Source organism: Neoarius graeffei, chromosome 4 (assembly GCF_027579695.1).
Source record: "Neoarius graeffei isolate fNeoGra1 chromosome 4, fNeoGra1.pri, whole genome shotgun sequence".
Taxonomy (NCBI): domain Eukaryota; kingdom Metazoa; phylum Chordata; class Actinopteri; order Siluriformes; family Ariidae; genus Neoarius; species Neoarius graeffei.
In genome coordinates, this window is record NC_083572.1 from 60200534 (window position 1) to 60217614 (window position 17081).

At 42.9% G+C, this 17081-nt stretch overlaps 1 protein-coding gene across 1 annotated transcript in view; it reads right to left on the bottom strand.

Moving 5' to 3' along the window:
* grm4 (glutamate receptor, metabotropic 4) overlaps window positions 1–17081 on the bottom strand; it is a 242562-nt gene that overhangs the window by 36224 nt on the left and 189257 nt on the right. The gene's annotated exons all lie outside the window — the stretch shown is intronic.

Sequence of the window (17081 nt, forward strand, 5' to 3'; positions counted from 1 at the left end):
TCCATAACATTTTGACTGGATTAAGGTCAGGACTTTGACTTGGCCATTCCAAAACATAAACTTTATTCTTCTTTAACCATTCTTTGGTAGAATGACTTATGTGCTTAGGGTTGTTGTCTTGCTGCATGACCCACCTTCTCTTGAGACTCAGTTCATGGACAGATGTCCTGACATTTTCCTTTAGAATTCGCTGGTATAATTCAGAATTCATTGTTCCATCAACAATGACAAGCCGTCCTGGCCCAGATGCAGCAAAACAGGGCCAAACCATGATACTACCACCACCATGTTTCAGAGATGGGATACAGTTCTTATTCTGGAATGCAGTGTTTTCCTTTCTCCAAACATAATGCTTCTCATTTAAACCAAAAAGTTCTATTTTGGTCTCATCCGACCAGAAAAGAAAAAAAATTCCAATAGCCTTCTGGCTTGTCCACGTCTTTAGCAAACTACAGACGAGCAGCAATGTTCTTTTTGGAGAGCAGTGGCTTTCTCCTTGCAACCCTTCCATGCACACCATTGTTGTTCAGTGTTCTCCTGAGGGTGGACTCATGAACATTAATATTAGCCAACATGAGAGAGGCCTTCAGTTGCTTAGAAGTTACCCTGGGGTCCTTTGTGACCTCACCGACTATTACATGCCTTGCTCTTGGAGTGATCATTGTTGGTTGACCACTCCTGGGGAGGGTAACAATGGTCTTGAATTTCCTCCATTTGTACACAATCTGTCTGACTGTGGATTGGTGGAGTCCAAACTCTCTAGAGATGGTTTTGTAACCTTTTCCAGCCTGATGAGCATCAACAACGCTTTTTCTGTGGTCCTCAGAAATCTCCTTTGCTCGTGCCATGATACACTTCCACAAACATGTGTTGTAAAGATCAGACTTTGATAGATCCCTCATCTCATTATGTCTAGCCACTCTATCCTGTTCTACAGGGTCGCAGGCAAGCTGGAGCCTATCCCAGCTGACTACGGGCGAAAGGCAGGGTACACCCTGGACAAGTCGCCAGGTAATCACAGGGCTGACACATAGACACAGACAACCATTCACACTCACGGTCAATTTAGAGTCACCAGTTAACCTAAACTAATGTCTTTGGACTGTGGGGGAAACCGGAGCACCCGGAGGAAACCCACGCAGACACGGGGAGAACATGCAAACTCCGCACAGAAAGGCCCTCGCCGGCCATGGGGCTCGAACCCGGACCTTCTTGCTGTGAGGCGACAGCGCTAACCACTACACCACCGTGCCGCCCTTTGATAGATCCCTGTTCTTTAAGTAAAACAGGGTGCCCACTCACACCTGATTGTCATCTCATGGACTGAAAACACCTGACTCTAATTTCACTTTCAAATTAACTGCTAATCCTAGAGGTTCACATACTTTTGCCACTCACAGATATGTGATATTGGATCATTTTCCTCAATAAATAAATGACCAAGTATACTATTTTTGTCTCATTTGTTTAACTGGGTTCTCTTTATTGACTTTTAGGACTTGTGTGAAAATCTGATGTTTTAGATCATATTTATGCAGAAATATAGAAAAGTCTAAAGGGCTCACAAACCTTCAAGCACCACTGTAATATGAAACAAATATCTTTGCCTTCAGAATATAACTGATTTAAATACAATATGTGGTCAATTTAAATCCATCTCGAATAGTAAAATTATTAACAAATTAAAACAGACTATAACAGCATACCCATAACTGAGTATGCTTAATAAAACCCCTTCACATACTTTTATTCAACAAATTTCCTGAGCACAAATGTATTGTTGCAGGAGCCACTGAAAAAGGCACATAAATTAGACTGGATAATAATGCTGCCACACCTCCATGATGAATTTCGAAATAGTTGTCTTTTTCTTGATAAAAGCCGGTGCCACGTTTTTGCCAATCTCGAGCTATAACCTTTGAGCTCAGCTATCTGTATTCAAAGCACCTGCCCATGTCTAACCCCAATCCCCAGCCTGGCAAATCCCAGAGCAGCCAAGTGTGGAGCAAAAGCAATTGTTTTCAGTGCTCATGTTTGGCTTGCTTTTCTATTTCACAATCCTCATAGGGCTTTCTCGCTGAAAGCTATGAGTGATTGAAAAAAAAGTAGATTTCTGTTGATGAATATTCTCTATCTTTATTTTAGACTGGACGCTGCAAGATGGACAATCCACATCAGTGTGAGTTAGTGAATATTTATTTATTTATTTATTTAATATGCTGTGGTAACTGAAACGTCACTACTGTTTCATAAGTTCAAGTTCAAAGTGTTTATTGTCATATGCATAGTAAGGACATGTCCACTTGCACAATGAAATTCTTAGTTTGCTGTCCACCATGAATGCCAATTACAAATAAATAAATAGGTGGAAGAAGTAATACAGAGTAAGGCAATATAGTGCAAAAAGAAAAGCAAAGAAAAGCAAAAGCAACAACAACAAAAAAAAACACCCAGTGTAGTACAAAATAAAGGTTAAATGTAGTGCAAAATAGGTAGTGTAATACAAAAATAAGGCAATGATCAGATGTAGCAGCAGAAGGGCAGTAATGTGCAAATGTGCAAACAATGTAACCAGATGTAAACAGTCAAGGAAAAGGAAGAACTTTTAAGCAGATAATACAAATATAAGCTACAAATAATAAGCAATTATTGGACAAGATTGAACAAAATATTGTGATTTGTTAGTGGCGAGCAAGCAATTAATTATTTGCCAATGCCAAAGGCAGTGGCAAATAATTGCTTGCGAGACACTAACAAATCACAGTATTTTATAAAAATCGAGTTCAGTAACTGTTTTCATCCATTATCCGTAATCGCTTATCCTGTGCAGGATTGCAGGCAAACTGGAGTCTATCCCAGCTGACTATGGGTGAGAGGCGGGGTACTGAACAAGTTGCCAGGTTATCACAGAACTGACACAGAGACAAACAGCCATTCACATTCACACCTACGGTCAATTTAGAGCCTCCAATTAACCTAACCTGCATGTCTTTGGACTGTGGGGGAAACCGGAGCACCCAGAGGAAACTCATGTAGACACAGGGAGAACATGCAAACTCCACACAGAAAGGCCCTGTCGGTCACAGGGCTCAAAACCAGAACCTTCTTGCTGTGAGGCAACAGTGCTAACCACTACACTGCCATAATTGTGTTATCATTCAAATTATTTTTTTAAAATACTGATTATAAAGTTTGTGCGATGAGTCAAATGATAATGAAATTGTGCCATGTTGACAACAAGCAGACCATTATTTGCAGCTAAATGGCTTTCCACTGTAATGGTCTGCACGAGCAGACCATTATTTGTAAGCAGTTACAGTGGGGCAAAAAAGTATTTAGTCAGTCACCAATTCTGCAAGTTCTCCCACTTAAAAAGATGAGAGAGGCCTGTAATTTTCATCATAGGTACCCGTATACCTCAACTATGAGAGACAAAATGAGAAAAAAAATCCAGAAAATCACATTGATTTTTAAAGAATTTATTTGCAAGTTATGGTGGAAAATAAGTATTTGGTCAATAACAAAAGTTCATCTCAATACTTTGTTATATACCCTTTGTTGGCAATGACAGAGGTCAAACATTTTCTGTAAGTCTTCACAAGGTTTTCACACACTGTTGCTGGTATTTTGGCCCATTCCTCCATGCAGATCTCCTCTAGAGCAGTGATGTTTTGGGGCTGTCGCTGGGCAACACGGACCTTCAACTCCCTCCAAAGATTTTCTATGGGGTTGAGATCTGGAGACTGGCTAGGCCACTTCAGGACTTTGAAATGCTTCTTACGAAGCCACTCCTTCATTGCCCGGGCAGTGTGTTTGGGATCACTGTCATGCTGAAAGACCCAGCCACGTTTCATCTTCAATGCCCTTGCTGATGGAAGGAGGTTTTCACTCAAAATCTCACAATACATGGCCCCATTCATTCTTTCCTTTACATGGGTCAGTCGTCCTGGTCCCTTTGCAGAAAAACAGCCCCAAAGCATGATGTTTCCACCCCCATGCTTCACAGTAGGTATGGTGTTCTTTGGATGCAACTCAGCATTCTTTCTCCTCCAAACACAACAAGTTGAGTTTTTACCAAAAAGTTCTATTTTGGTTTCATCTGACCATATGACATTCTCCCAATCCTCTTCTGGATCATCCAAATGCTCTCTAGCAAACTTCAGACGGTCCTGGACATGTACTGGCTTAAGCAGGGGGACACGTCTGGCACTGCAGGATTTGAGTCCCTGGCGGCGTAGTGTGTTACTGATGGTAGCCTTTGTTACTTGGTCCCAGCTCTCTGCAGGTCATTCACTAGGTCCCCCTGTGTGGTTCTGGGATTTTTGCTCACCGTTCTTGTGATCATTTTGACCCCACGGGGTGAGATCTTGCGTGGAGCCCCAGATCGAGGGAGATTATCAGTGGTCTTGTATGTCTTCCATTTTCTAATAATTGCTCCCACAGTTGATTTCTTCACACCAAGCTGCTTACCTATTGCAGATTCAGTCTTCCCAGCCTGGTGCAGGTCTACAATTTTGTTTCTGGTGTCCTTTGACAACTCTTTGGTCTTGGCCATAGTGGAGTTTGGAGTGTGACTGTTTGAGGTTGTGGACAGGTGTCTTTTATACTGATAACAAGTTCAAACAGGTGCCATTAATACAGGTAACGAGTGGAGGACAGAGGAGCCTCTTAAAGAAGAAGTTACAGGTCTGTGAGAGCCAGAAATCTTGCTTGTTTGTAGGTGACCACTTATTTTACCGAGGAATTTACCAATTAATTTATTAAAAATCCTACAATGTGATTTCCTGGATTCTTTCCCCTCATTCTGTCTCTCATAGTTGAAGTGTAGCTATGATGAAAATTACAGGCTTCTCTCATCTTTTTAAGTGGGAGAACTTGCACAATTGGTGGCTGACTAAATACTTTTTTGCCCCACTGTATTTGCAGTTTACTCAACCAATCAAAACGGCATTTAAAAATAATTTGAATGACAATATTTTTTGCTTTTACTGTTGGTGAAGTGGCAGGATGATTTATGTCCCAGGGTTCCTTCATGCCTGTGTCACCTTCTGGACCTCCTTTGTAGTTATGTTTCCATAGGTACGGTAGACCTGCTCGAGTTCCTGCTTGTACTTTGATCACAATATACACTCTTTCAAACCACTGCATAACTAAGATCATACCTAATAATCTGGAATCTCTCTTTGTTGAGTTGTATGTCTAGTCCTGCTGCCTGATGCAATGTCTGTGCCTGATCCTGGCAGATGTCAAGTCTTCTTTTGCTTGCAGCTTCTGCACTTGCAACACAACTTTCTGCTGCTGCAGATGTTCCCACATGGATACCCTTTGTTAAGCCAAAGGCAACAGTGGAAATGAAGAAAACCCAAGAGAAACCAAACTCAAAATGCAAATATGTACAAATATACAAATATGTGATGACATGAATCTTGTGGTTATGTTTGTCTGTAAATACCCTACCACTGTACATGTATCTAAGAATTGCTGCTGTAATCATAAAGACTGCAAGGCATTCTTTCAACATACGTAGAACTGTTGGACTGAACAGTATACAACTGTAGAAGAGCAATGAATTTTAATTGTGTCATGCATTTTGAATTTGGTTCCTCTTGGGTTTTCTTCATTGCCACTGTTGCCTTTGGCTTAACAAAGGCTATTGTTAAATGTGTGATTCAGATAAACATGGACTGAATTGAAATGAATTACTGATTTATCATTAGTACAAATTAGTGCTGTCAAAGTTAACGCGATAATAACGCGTTAACGCGATCTCAATTTAACGCGATTAAAAAAAATAGTGCCGTTAACGCAAATTCTAATTTGGCCCTGCGAGTCACCCGTAGTTCCTGTTGAGGCTTGTCGTGCGCTGCTTCAATAAGAGTACGTGTGAGTGATGGAGAAAGGCATAGACATATAAACATCCTCGCCGCCATATTGGACGTGGCAAAGTGGAGATTCTTCACCCGTCTCTGGTATAGCATCTAGACAGTAGCCGAGAATAAAGATGCCTCATTCATGTGCTGCGTTTAACTGTACCAACAGGTTTACCATCCAAACGAGATCACATGGGATTACCTTTCACAGGTGAGACTGGAAAAATACTTTTCAATACTGTTCCTTCAGTCTTCAGTTTCCCAGCTCATCTCCACCGGGTAGGTGTATAGTTATAAGCAGTGAGAATTAGATAATACAGTGCCACACTATGATGAACGTTTTTGAACGTATGATGAATGTTTTTATTTATTTTTTTTTTTCTTCTTTTATGGCAAATACTTCTCTTCAAAAGAAACTAATGAAGAGTAAAATAAAACATTTTTTTTATTTTCACAGTGATATGCACTTTATTTTTCATCCCTTGGTTTTCTCATCTAATATGGAAGTTATGGATGTCAGTGGCTGTGACAAGACGTGTTATGCTCTGCAATAAAAAAAAAAAAAATTAAAAAAAACACTGGTACAAAGCAAGCCCATTCACTTTTCTTTGCTGATAAGAGAATTACAATGGTTTTTCATGTGACAAAAATGTGCGTTTAAATTGCGATTAATTGCGAGTTAACTATGACAGTCGCGACATTAATCGCGATTAAATATTTTAATCGCTTGACAGCACTAGTACAAATATGTGATGACTTGAATCTTGTGGTTATGTTTGTGTCTGTAAAGAGCTACTCTGAAGAGTAAGCTGCTGCTCAGTAGCTTTGAAAGAGTATGGCTCATCAAGTCAATTGATGAGGTCAGAAGGTCAGAAGAAGAAGTTATTAGCTACTTTCTCCTCTACACAGCAGGCTATATAACCAGCCAAGGAGTTTCATTTCAAAAGAAGTAATCACTGAGCAGCCCATACAATCACACTGACACTTCCAACACCACATGGTAATTTTCTAATATCCCAATCCATACATATTTCAGCTCAAATTATGTGGTTCTTGAGCACTGTCAGGCTTCAAAACTTGTTTAGGAAGTATGAGTTGCTGACACAGATTTACAAGAGATGGTTGGAGGAAAAAAATGAAGCAACAATTGTTTGTGAAATTTGTCAACAGCCAACCTCAGTGATGATGCAAGATGATGCAAGATGTAGCATCATCATTTATCATGAATCCATGTTTTACTGGCTCCTACATATATTGGGTCTGATTTGTCTGTCCAATATTTCATGACCTTAGTAAATTCTGTCTCGGATCGCAAGACCCTACAGTCGATAGTGAGGACAGCAGAGAAGATCATTGGAGTCTCTCTTCCCTCCATTACGGACATTTACACCACATTACACCACACCGGAAAGCCACCAACATTGTGGATGACCCCACGCACCCCTCACACAATCTCTTCACCCTCCTGCTGTCTGAAAAAGGTACCGAAGCACTCAGCCCTTCACAGCCAGGCTTTGTAACAGTTTCTTCCCACATGCCATCAGACTCCTCAACTCTGAGGGACTGGACTGATACACACAGACTGTTGATCACACCACTCCCACAACAACCTTTGCATAGTGAAGAACAATACACATCACTTTTTACAATGTTTACAATGCTTATCACTTGCACAGTGGGTGGCATGGTGGTGCAGCGGTTAGCACTGTCATCTCCCGACAAGAAGGTTGTGGGTTCAAGCCCAGTGGCCGACAGGGGCATTTCTGTAAGGAGTTTGCATGTTCTCCCTGTGTCTGTGTGACTTTCTTCTGGGTACTCTGGTTTCCCCAAAGATATGCAAGTTAGGTTAACTGGCTACTCGAAATTGTCCATAGGTGTGAGTGTGCAGAAAAGAACTAGCCACCCTACTGCTGCAATTCTGGCCAAGTCAACCAAACATGTTTAGCCTTAAGCCAGGATCGGGTTTGGTAGTGATGACAACAATGATCGCTTGCACAGTTTACATTCATTATTATTTTTTTTAACATATTGCTACCTCAAAATGTTCACTCAAACTTTCCATACATTATCAGTCATGGGTACTGGTTGGCACTGTACTGTCTGTTTGTGGTAGTTGTCTTTTTTTTTTTGCACTGTCCTTGATGTTTGCACTTTCTGCTGTTTGTGTAGTTTATAGTCTGCAATGTTTGCACTCGCTGTACTCATACACTTTGTTATATGTAGATTTGTAGTCCTGTGATGTTTTATGTCGCACCATGGTCCTGGAGAAATGTTTCATTTTAACTGTGTACTGTACCAACTGTGTATGGTTGAAATGACAATTAAAAAAAGCCTTGACCTTGACTTGATCTTGATCCATTTATTCTTAACACTAGGGTAGGGTAATTTGGGAGAAACCAACAAGAGAAAGCTAGGTTTTCAAAGTACTCAACTTAAAAATCCAACCCCTCTCTGCAGCCCTCCTTCCAAAGCCATGCCTCCAAAACACATGAACATGCACTGCCTGATTACTGCAGGAGAATAAGTCTACGAGAGAGAGCTTTGTTGTTGTTGTTGGTGGTGGTGATGGTGGGGCATTGGCTCATAGTGCATCGCTGTCATATCCAACTACCCTGTGTGTTATTCACATGTAAGAAAACACCTGACATTTTCATAATGATTGTAAACAATGAACATGGCTATTGTTAGTATTCACAGTGGTCAACTAGCTCATTTTCTTTTGCAATATGTCTGCCTAGCCTTATGGAAGCCTATGGTCACGTTCAATGAACGCACAGGCAGTGTGCGTAGGTAGGCAGGTAAACAGGCAAGTAGGCCATCAAATCATTTCATTAGGACTGGGTGAAATGATTGAACAGGCTTTGTACATCCCTGCAACTGCCACAGATGACAGATTTTTTATTATTATCTTTATAGTCAGAGCATTTGGTTTATTCTTTGGAGTCAGGCTGGAGAGGGAATTTGAAGAAATCTAACAAAAATGCTTCTAAAAAATTACCTACATTACATCCAAGATCATGATTTATCAGTGAAAATGCTTTCTGTCTTCCTATCTCCCTGCAGTGAATTTATTTATACATTTTCTGAGCATATACCCTTGAAAGTTTGTGAACCCTTTAGAATTTTCTATATTTCTACATAAATATGACCTAAAACTGTTAGGGTTTTGCTGGGATTCGAACCTGGTTCGTTGGTGTGATAATCCAGCAAACCCCCACTAGGCCACCAGGGGGATGACTCAAATGCAGAGGCGTAAGGCGGAAGTAGAAAAAGAATCAAAAGGTTTATTTAAACTATATACACTATATACAGGGCAAAACAAAAGACAAAAAAAAACCAAAGAGTATAATCCAAAAGAAAAGCAAAGTGCAAAAATACAAAAGCTAAGAAGATCAAAAAACACAGTACAAAGGAAACTGGAGATAAACATAACAGCACAAAGACTCCGTGACAAGAGGACTGAACTCAGGGGTATAAATAGACAAACTAATTAAGGACACAGGTGAAGATAATTAGGCAATTAACACAAACTCAAAACACAGGAACAGTGGCGGCCTCTAGAGGCCAAAATGAACACGACATGAAAAGGAAATAACAGCGGCCTCTAGAGGCCAAAACAGTCCTAGTCCTAACAGGACCCCCCCCCTAGGAGCGTCTCCTGACGTTCCCAGGGCGATCCGGATGGGCCGAATGGAAGTCCCGACATAGTTCTTTATCAAGGACATCCCGAGCAGGAACCCAGCAGCGCTCCTCAGGACCATAGCCCTCCCAGTCCACCAGATATTGCAACCCGCCGCGGACCCGGCGGGAGTCAAGCAGGCGATTCACAGTGAACACAGTCTGCCCCTGGAAGATGCGGGGGGGTGGGGGGTTCCTAGGGGCAGGGGCATACGTAGACGTCAGTACGGGCCGTAACAGGGAAACATGGAAAGTGGGGTTGATCCTCAGAGTCCGGGGCAACTGGAGCCGGTAGGAGACAGGGTTCACCCTGCGCACCACCTTGAAGGGGCCAATGTAGCGAGGAGCAAGCTTTCGGTTCTCCACCCGCAGTGGAAGGTCCTTAGTGGACAGCCAAACACGCTGCCCAGGGCGGAAAGCGTGTGCAGGTCTTCTATGGCGGTTGGCCTGAGTCTGGTTGGTTCTGGAGGTCTGTATGAGGGTCTTCCTGACCTTGCTCCAGGTCTTGCGACACCGTCTCACATATTGGTTGACCGAGGGCACCCCCGCGTCCTCCTCCTGGTCCGGGAACAGAGGTGGCTGGAACCCGAATTGGCACTGGAATGGCGACAGCTTGGTGGCCGATGACTGCAGGGTGTTGTGGGCGTACTCCGCCCATGGCAGCCAGGTGCTCCACGATGTCGGGTTATCCATAGCCAGGCCTCGCAGGGTGGTTTCCAGGTCCTGGTTGAGCCTCTCCGTCTGACCATTGGACTGTGGGTGAAACCCAGAGGAGAGGCTGGCAGTGGCTCCGATGACCTTGCAGAACCCGTGCCACACTCGGGAGGAGAACTGGGGCCCTCGGTCTGAGACGATGTCCTGTGGAAGACCAAAGACTCGGAAGACATGATTAAACAAAAGTTTCGCAGTTTCAAGAGCAGAGGGGAGTTTGCACAGTGGTATGAAGCGGCAGGCCTTGGAGAATCTGTCAACTAAGACCAAAATGACCGTGTTACCTTGTGACTCAGGCAGACCCGTGATAAAGTCGACTGCCACGTGGGACCAGGGACGCCGGGGAATGGTCAGAGGATGCAGGAGACCCTGGGGACGCTGTCGTGGGTTCTTGGTTCTGGTGCAGGGATATTTCTTCCTTGTGACCTTGAGACTGGAGGAAGACTGGAGAAGTAACTTGGGTGACTCTTCCATCACCTAACGCTTGGCCATCGAGGGCAGACACAGACAGAGGGACTTCAAGAGGTGCAGTAGGTATATTGATGCTTTGGGCGAAGTGAATATCCATAAAGTTCCCAGCCGCCCCTGAGTCTATCAAAGCTTGACAAGAGTGGACAGACTCACCCCAGGAGATGGAGACCGGGATGTAGATTCCTTGACCAGGGAGTCCGGGAGAGAGGGTAGGCCCCGTCACAACCCTCCCTCGGCTGGACGGGGCGGTCCTTTTCCCAAGAGTTCGGGACATGATGCTCGGAGGTGACCAGGCTTGCCACAGTAGATGCAGCACTTGTCCCTCCTTCTGCGCTCCCTCTCAGATGCGGAGAGGCGAGTACGGCCCACTTGCATGGGTTCTGGACAGTCACTGAAGGAGGTAGATGGTCTCCAGGTAGAGGTAGGGAGGCTGGGGGGGCTCAAGGCTTGGTGGCGTTCTCTCATCCTGTTGTCCAGACGAATAGCATGTGAGATGAGGGTTTCGAGGTCACTTGGGCATCCAATAGAGGCCAGACCGTCCTTGATGGGGTCAGACAGACCATGGTGGAAGGCTGACACCAGGGCAGTCTCGTTCCATCCACTTACTGCTGCGAGTGTTCGGAACGAGATGGCGTAATCTGCGACGCTTCCTCCTTGCCGGATGGACATGAGCTTTCGGGCTGCGTCGGTACTGATGTCTGCCTGATCGAAGACCCGAAGCATCTCTTCAGAAAACAGCTGGAAATCAAAGCACTCAGGTCCCTGTCTTTGCCAGATAGCAGTAGCCCAGGCTCGCGCCTTACCAGCTAATAAGGTGATCACAAAGGCAATCTTGCGGCGATCCGTAGTGTAGGTGGTATGCGTTCCGTAGGTCCAACTTGGTGAAGACGGTGGCGCCTTGGAGCAGGTCGAAAGCAGTGGACATCAGCGGAAGGGGATATCGGTTGCGCACAGTGATCTTGTTCAGGCCCCTGTAGTCAATACATGGTCGAAGCCCCCCATCCTTCTTGCCGACAAAGAAGAAGCCGGCACCAGCAGGTGAGGTGGAGGGTCGAATGAACCCAGAGACCAGGGCGTCTTTGAGGTATTCCTCCATAGCCTTGCGTTCTGGCTGAGAGAGTGAAAACAGTCTGCCACGAGGAGGGGTAGTCCCAGGGATCAAGTCAATGGCACAGTCGTAGGCCCGGTGCGGAGGAAGAACGGCGGCCCTGCTCTTGCTGAATACCTCCTTGAGATCCCAGTACTCTGTGGGAACTTGAGATAACTCGGTGAGATCAGGGGGCTCGGCAGGAGACACAGGAGAGCTAGAGAGCAAACAAGAGGCATGGCATGCAGGGCCCCATTCCACAACCTGGCTTGTTACCCAGTCTATGCGAGGGTTGTGGCGAGTAAGCCAAGGAAGGCCTAGAATAACTGGGAACTCAGGTGAAGGAATCAGGTGCAGGGGATGCAGGCAGAGATGTCAGCTGTGCCAGGGTTTTCCCAATTTGCTGAAGCAGTTCCTCGTGGCGAGCGAGGGCCTCACGTTGGCTGGTGAGCGTACGTCCATGAGCGTCCATGGTCGCTCCGAAGCGTGTCAAAGCTGCCATAATTCCCTGAAGGTTGGCCGGGTAGACAGTTGAAGCAGCCTCTGCTGAGTCGGTCATGACGGAGTCTTTCTGTTAGGGTTTTGCTGGGATTCGAACCTGGTTCGTTGGTGTGATAATCCAGCAAACCCCCACTAGGCCACCAGGGGGATGACTCAAATGCAGAGGCGTAAGGCGGAAGTAGAAAAAGAATCAAAAGGTTTATTTAAACTATATACACTATATACAGGGCAAAACAAAAGACAAAAAAAAACCAAAGAGTATAATCCAAAAGAAAAGCAAAGTGCAAAAATACAAAAGCTAAGAAGATCAAAAAACACAGTACAAAGGAAACTGGAGATAAACATAACAGCACAAAGACTCCGTGACAAGAGGACTGAACTCAGGGGTATAAATAGACAAACTAATTAAGGACACAGGTGAAGATAATTAGGCAATTAACACAAACTCAAAACACAGGAACAGTGGCGGCCTCTAGAGGCCAAAATGAACACGACATGAAAAGGAAATAACAGCGGCCTCTAGAGGCCAAAACAGTCCTAGTCCTAACAAAAACATTATCAGATTTTCACATAAGTCCTAAAAGTAGATAAAAAGAACCCAGTTAAACAAATGAGACAAAAATATTATACTTGGTCATTTATTTATTGAGGAAAATGACCCAATATTACATATCTGTGAGTGGCAAAAGTATGTGAACCTCTAGGATTAGCAGTTAATTTGAAGGTGAAATTAGAGTCAGGTGTTTTCAATCAGTGGGATGACGATCAGGTGCAAGTAGGCACCCTGTTTTATTTAAAGAACAGGGATCTATCAAAGTCTGATCTTCACAGCATATGTTTGTGGAAGTATATCATGGCACAAACAAAGGAGATTTCTGAGGACCTCAGAAAAAGCGTTGTTGATGCTCATCAGGCTGGAAAAGGTTACAAAACCATCTCTAAAGAGTTTGGACTCCACCAATCCACAGTCAGACAGACTGTGTACAAATGGAGGAAATTCAAGACCATTGTTACCCTCCACAGGAGTGGTCAACCAACAAAGATCACGCCAAGAGCAAGGCATGTAATAGTCAGTGAGGTCACAAAGGACCCCAGGGTAACTTCTAAGCAACTGAAGGCCTCTCTCACATTGGCTAATGTGTTCATGAGTCCACCATCAGGAGAACACTGAACAACAATGGTGTGCAGGGCAGGGTTGCAAGGAGAAAGCCACTGCTCTCCAAAAAGAACATTGCTGCTCGTCTGCAGTTTGCTAAAGATCATGTGGACAAGCCAGAAGGCTATTGGAAAAATGTTTTGTGGACGGATGAGACCAAAATAGAACTTTTTGGTTTAAATGAGAAGTGTTATGCTTGGAGAAACGAAAACATTGCATTACAGCATAAGAACCTTATCTCATTTGTGAAACATGCTGGTGGTAGTATCATGGTTTTTGCCTGTTTTGCTGCATCTGGGCCAGGACAGCTTGCCATCATTGATGGAACAATGAATTCTGAATTATATCAGCGAATTCTGTAGGAAAATGTCAGGACATCTGTCCATGAACTGAATCTCAAGAGAAGGTGGGTCATGCAGCAAGACAACGACCCAAAGCACACAAGTCGTTCTACCAAACAATGGTTAAAGAAGAATAAAGTTAAATGTTTTGGAATGGCCAAGTCAAAGTCCTGACCTTAATCCAATCAAAATGTTGTGGAAGGACCTGAAGTGAGCAGTTCATGCCAATAGTGTGCAAAGCTGTTATCAAGGTAAATAGTGACGACTTTGAAGACTCTAAAAGATGAAACGTTGTTTTTTTAACACTTTTTTGTTTACCATATAATTCCATATGTTCCATATGTTATTTCATAGTTTTGATGAGTTCAGTATTGTTCTACAACGTAGGAAAAAAAAATTAAATTAAAACATTGAATTTGAAGGTGTTTCCAAACTTTTTACTGGTACTGTATATATATATATATATATATATATATATATATATATATATATATATATATATATATATTTAGGTCCATAAATATTTGGACAAATTTTGGTCCTGTACATTACCACAATGAATTTTGAACAAAACAATTCAGATGCAGTTGAAGTTCAGATTTTCAGCTTTAATTCAGTGGGTTGAACAAAATGATTGCATAAAAATGTGAGGAACTAAAGCATTTTTTAAGCACAATCCCTTCATTTCAGGGGCTCAAAAGTAACTGGACAAATTAAATAATTGTAAATAAAATGTTCATTTCTAATATTTGGTTGAAAACCCTTTGTTGGCAATGACTGCCTGAAGTCTTGAACTTATGGACATCACCAGACGCTGTGTTCCCTCCTTTTTAATGCTCTGCCAGGCCTTTACTGCACCGGTATACTTTATTTGTTTGTGGGCCTTTCTGTCTGAAGTTTAGTCTTTAACAAGTGAAATGCATGCTCAATTGGGTTGAGATCAGGTGACTGACTTGGCCATTCAAGAATATTCCCCTTCTTTGCTTTAATAAACTCCTGGGTTGCTTTGGCTTTAGGTTTTGGGTCATTGTCCATCTGTATTATGAAATGCCGACCAATCAGTTTGGCTGGATTTGAGCACATAGTATGTCTCTGAATACCTCAGAATTCATCCGGCTGCTTCTGTCCTGTGTCACATCATCAATAAACACTAGTGACCCAGTGCCACTGGCAGCCATGCATGCCCAAGCCATCACACTGCCTCTGCCGTGTTTTACAGATGATGTAGTATGCTTTGGATCATGAGCTGTACCACGCCTTCGCCATACTTTTTTCTTGCCATCATTCTGGTAGAGGTTGATCTTGGTTTCATCTGTCCAAAGAATGTTCTTCCAGAACTGTGCTGGCTTTTTTAGATGCTTTTTTAGCAAAGTCCAATCTAGCCCTTTTATTCTTGAGGCTTATGAGTGGCTTGCACCGTGCAGTGAACCCTCTGTATTTACTTTCATGCAGTCTTCTCTTTATGGTAGATTTGGATATTGATACGTCTACCTCCTGGAGAGTGTTGTTCACTTGGTTGGCTGTTGTGAAGGGGTTTCTCTTCACCATGAAAATTATTCTGCGATCATCCACCACTGTTGTCTTCTGTGGGCATCCAGGTCTTTTTGCATTGATGAGTTCACCAGTGCTTTCTTTCTTTCTCAGGATGTACCAAACTGTAGATTTTGCCACTCCTAATATTGTCGCAATTTCTCGGATGGGTTTTTTTCTGTTTTCGCAGCTTAAGGATGGCTTGTTTCACCTGCATGGAGAGCTCCTTTGATCGCATGTTTTCTTCACAGCAAAATCTTCCAAATGCAAGCACCACACCTCAAATTAACTCCAGGCCTTTTATCTGCTTAATTGAGAATGACATAATGAAGGAATTGCCCACACCTGCCCATGAAATAGCCTTTGAGTCAATTGTCCAATTACTTTTGGTCCCTTTAAAAACGGGGTGGCACATGTTAAGGAGCTGAAACTCCTAAACCCTTCATCCAATTTTAATGTGGATACCTTCAAATGAAAGCTGAAAGTCTGGACTTTATGTCCATTATATAACTATAACCTGAATATGTTTCAGTAAACCAGGTAAAAAAACAAAATTTGTATCAGTGTCCAAATATATATGGACCTAACTGTATATATATACACCTGTGTGTGTGTGTGTGTGTGTGTGTGTGTATATATATATATATATATATATATATATATATATATATATATATATATATACATACACACACACACACACTCTGGTACTGTGTGTGTGTGTGTATATATATATATATATATATATATATATATATATATATATATATATATATATATATATATATATATATAGTGTGTGTGTGTATGCCAGGGAGACAGAAAAACTACTGTAGCAGCTCATTTATACTGTAAATCAGAGTGCACTTTGCTTGACGTGATTGCTGCGTAGATAGAAAGCCAATGGGCTGCTCTGTTCTGTCTACTGAAGCCCCTAACTAAGCTCTCTCAAAGACCCATCAAAACAGGAAGATGTGGAAGGCTGAGAGAGGCTCTCTCTCTCTCTCTCTCTCTCTCTCTCTCTCTCTCTCTCTGTTGAAAAGATGATGAGCAGATAAATTAGTACATGCAAATTCACAGAAAATGGTACATCTCATTAAGCCATGTGCTATATGTGCTTTATTAAGAACTCAGAGGAAAAAGTTACAAAAAAAAAAAAAAACAGCATTATGGAATATAGTATTATTTCTTTTTCCAGAATCTTTTTCCTATATTTTCCTATTTTAGGAAAAAGATTGTGGGGAAAAGGACAGGAATATACACTATATAGCCAAAAGTATATGGACATTTGCCCATCACACCCATTTGTGTGTCTTCCACAAACTGTTGCCACAAAGTTGGAAGCATGTGACTGTACAGGATGTCTTTGTATGCTGTAGCATTAAGATTTCCCTTCACTGGAACTAATGAGCCCAGCCCAAACTTGCTCCAGCATGACCGTGCCCATGTGCACAAAGTGAGCTTCATAAGGACATGGCTCCACTCATCTCATCATAGAAGAATGGAGGTTGTTATAGGAGCAAAGGAGGGAACAACTTCATATTAAATGACAATAGTTTTGGAATGGGGGCAGCACGGTGGTGTAGTGGTTAGCGCTGTCACCTCACAGCAAGAAGGTCCGGGTTCGAGCCCCGTGGCCGGCGAGGGCCTTTCTCTGTGTGGAGTTTGCATGTTCTCCCCATGTCTGTGTGGGTTTCCTCCAGGTGCTCCGGTTTCCCCCACAGTCCAAAGGCATG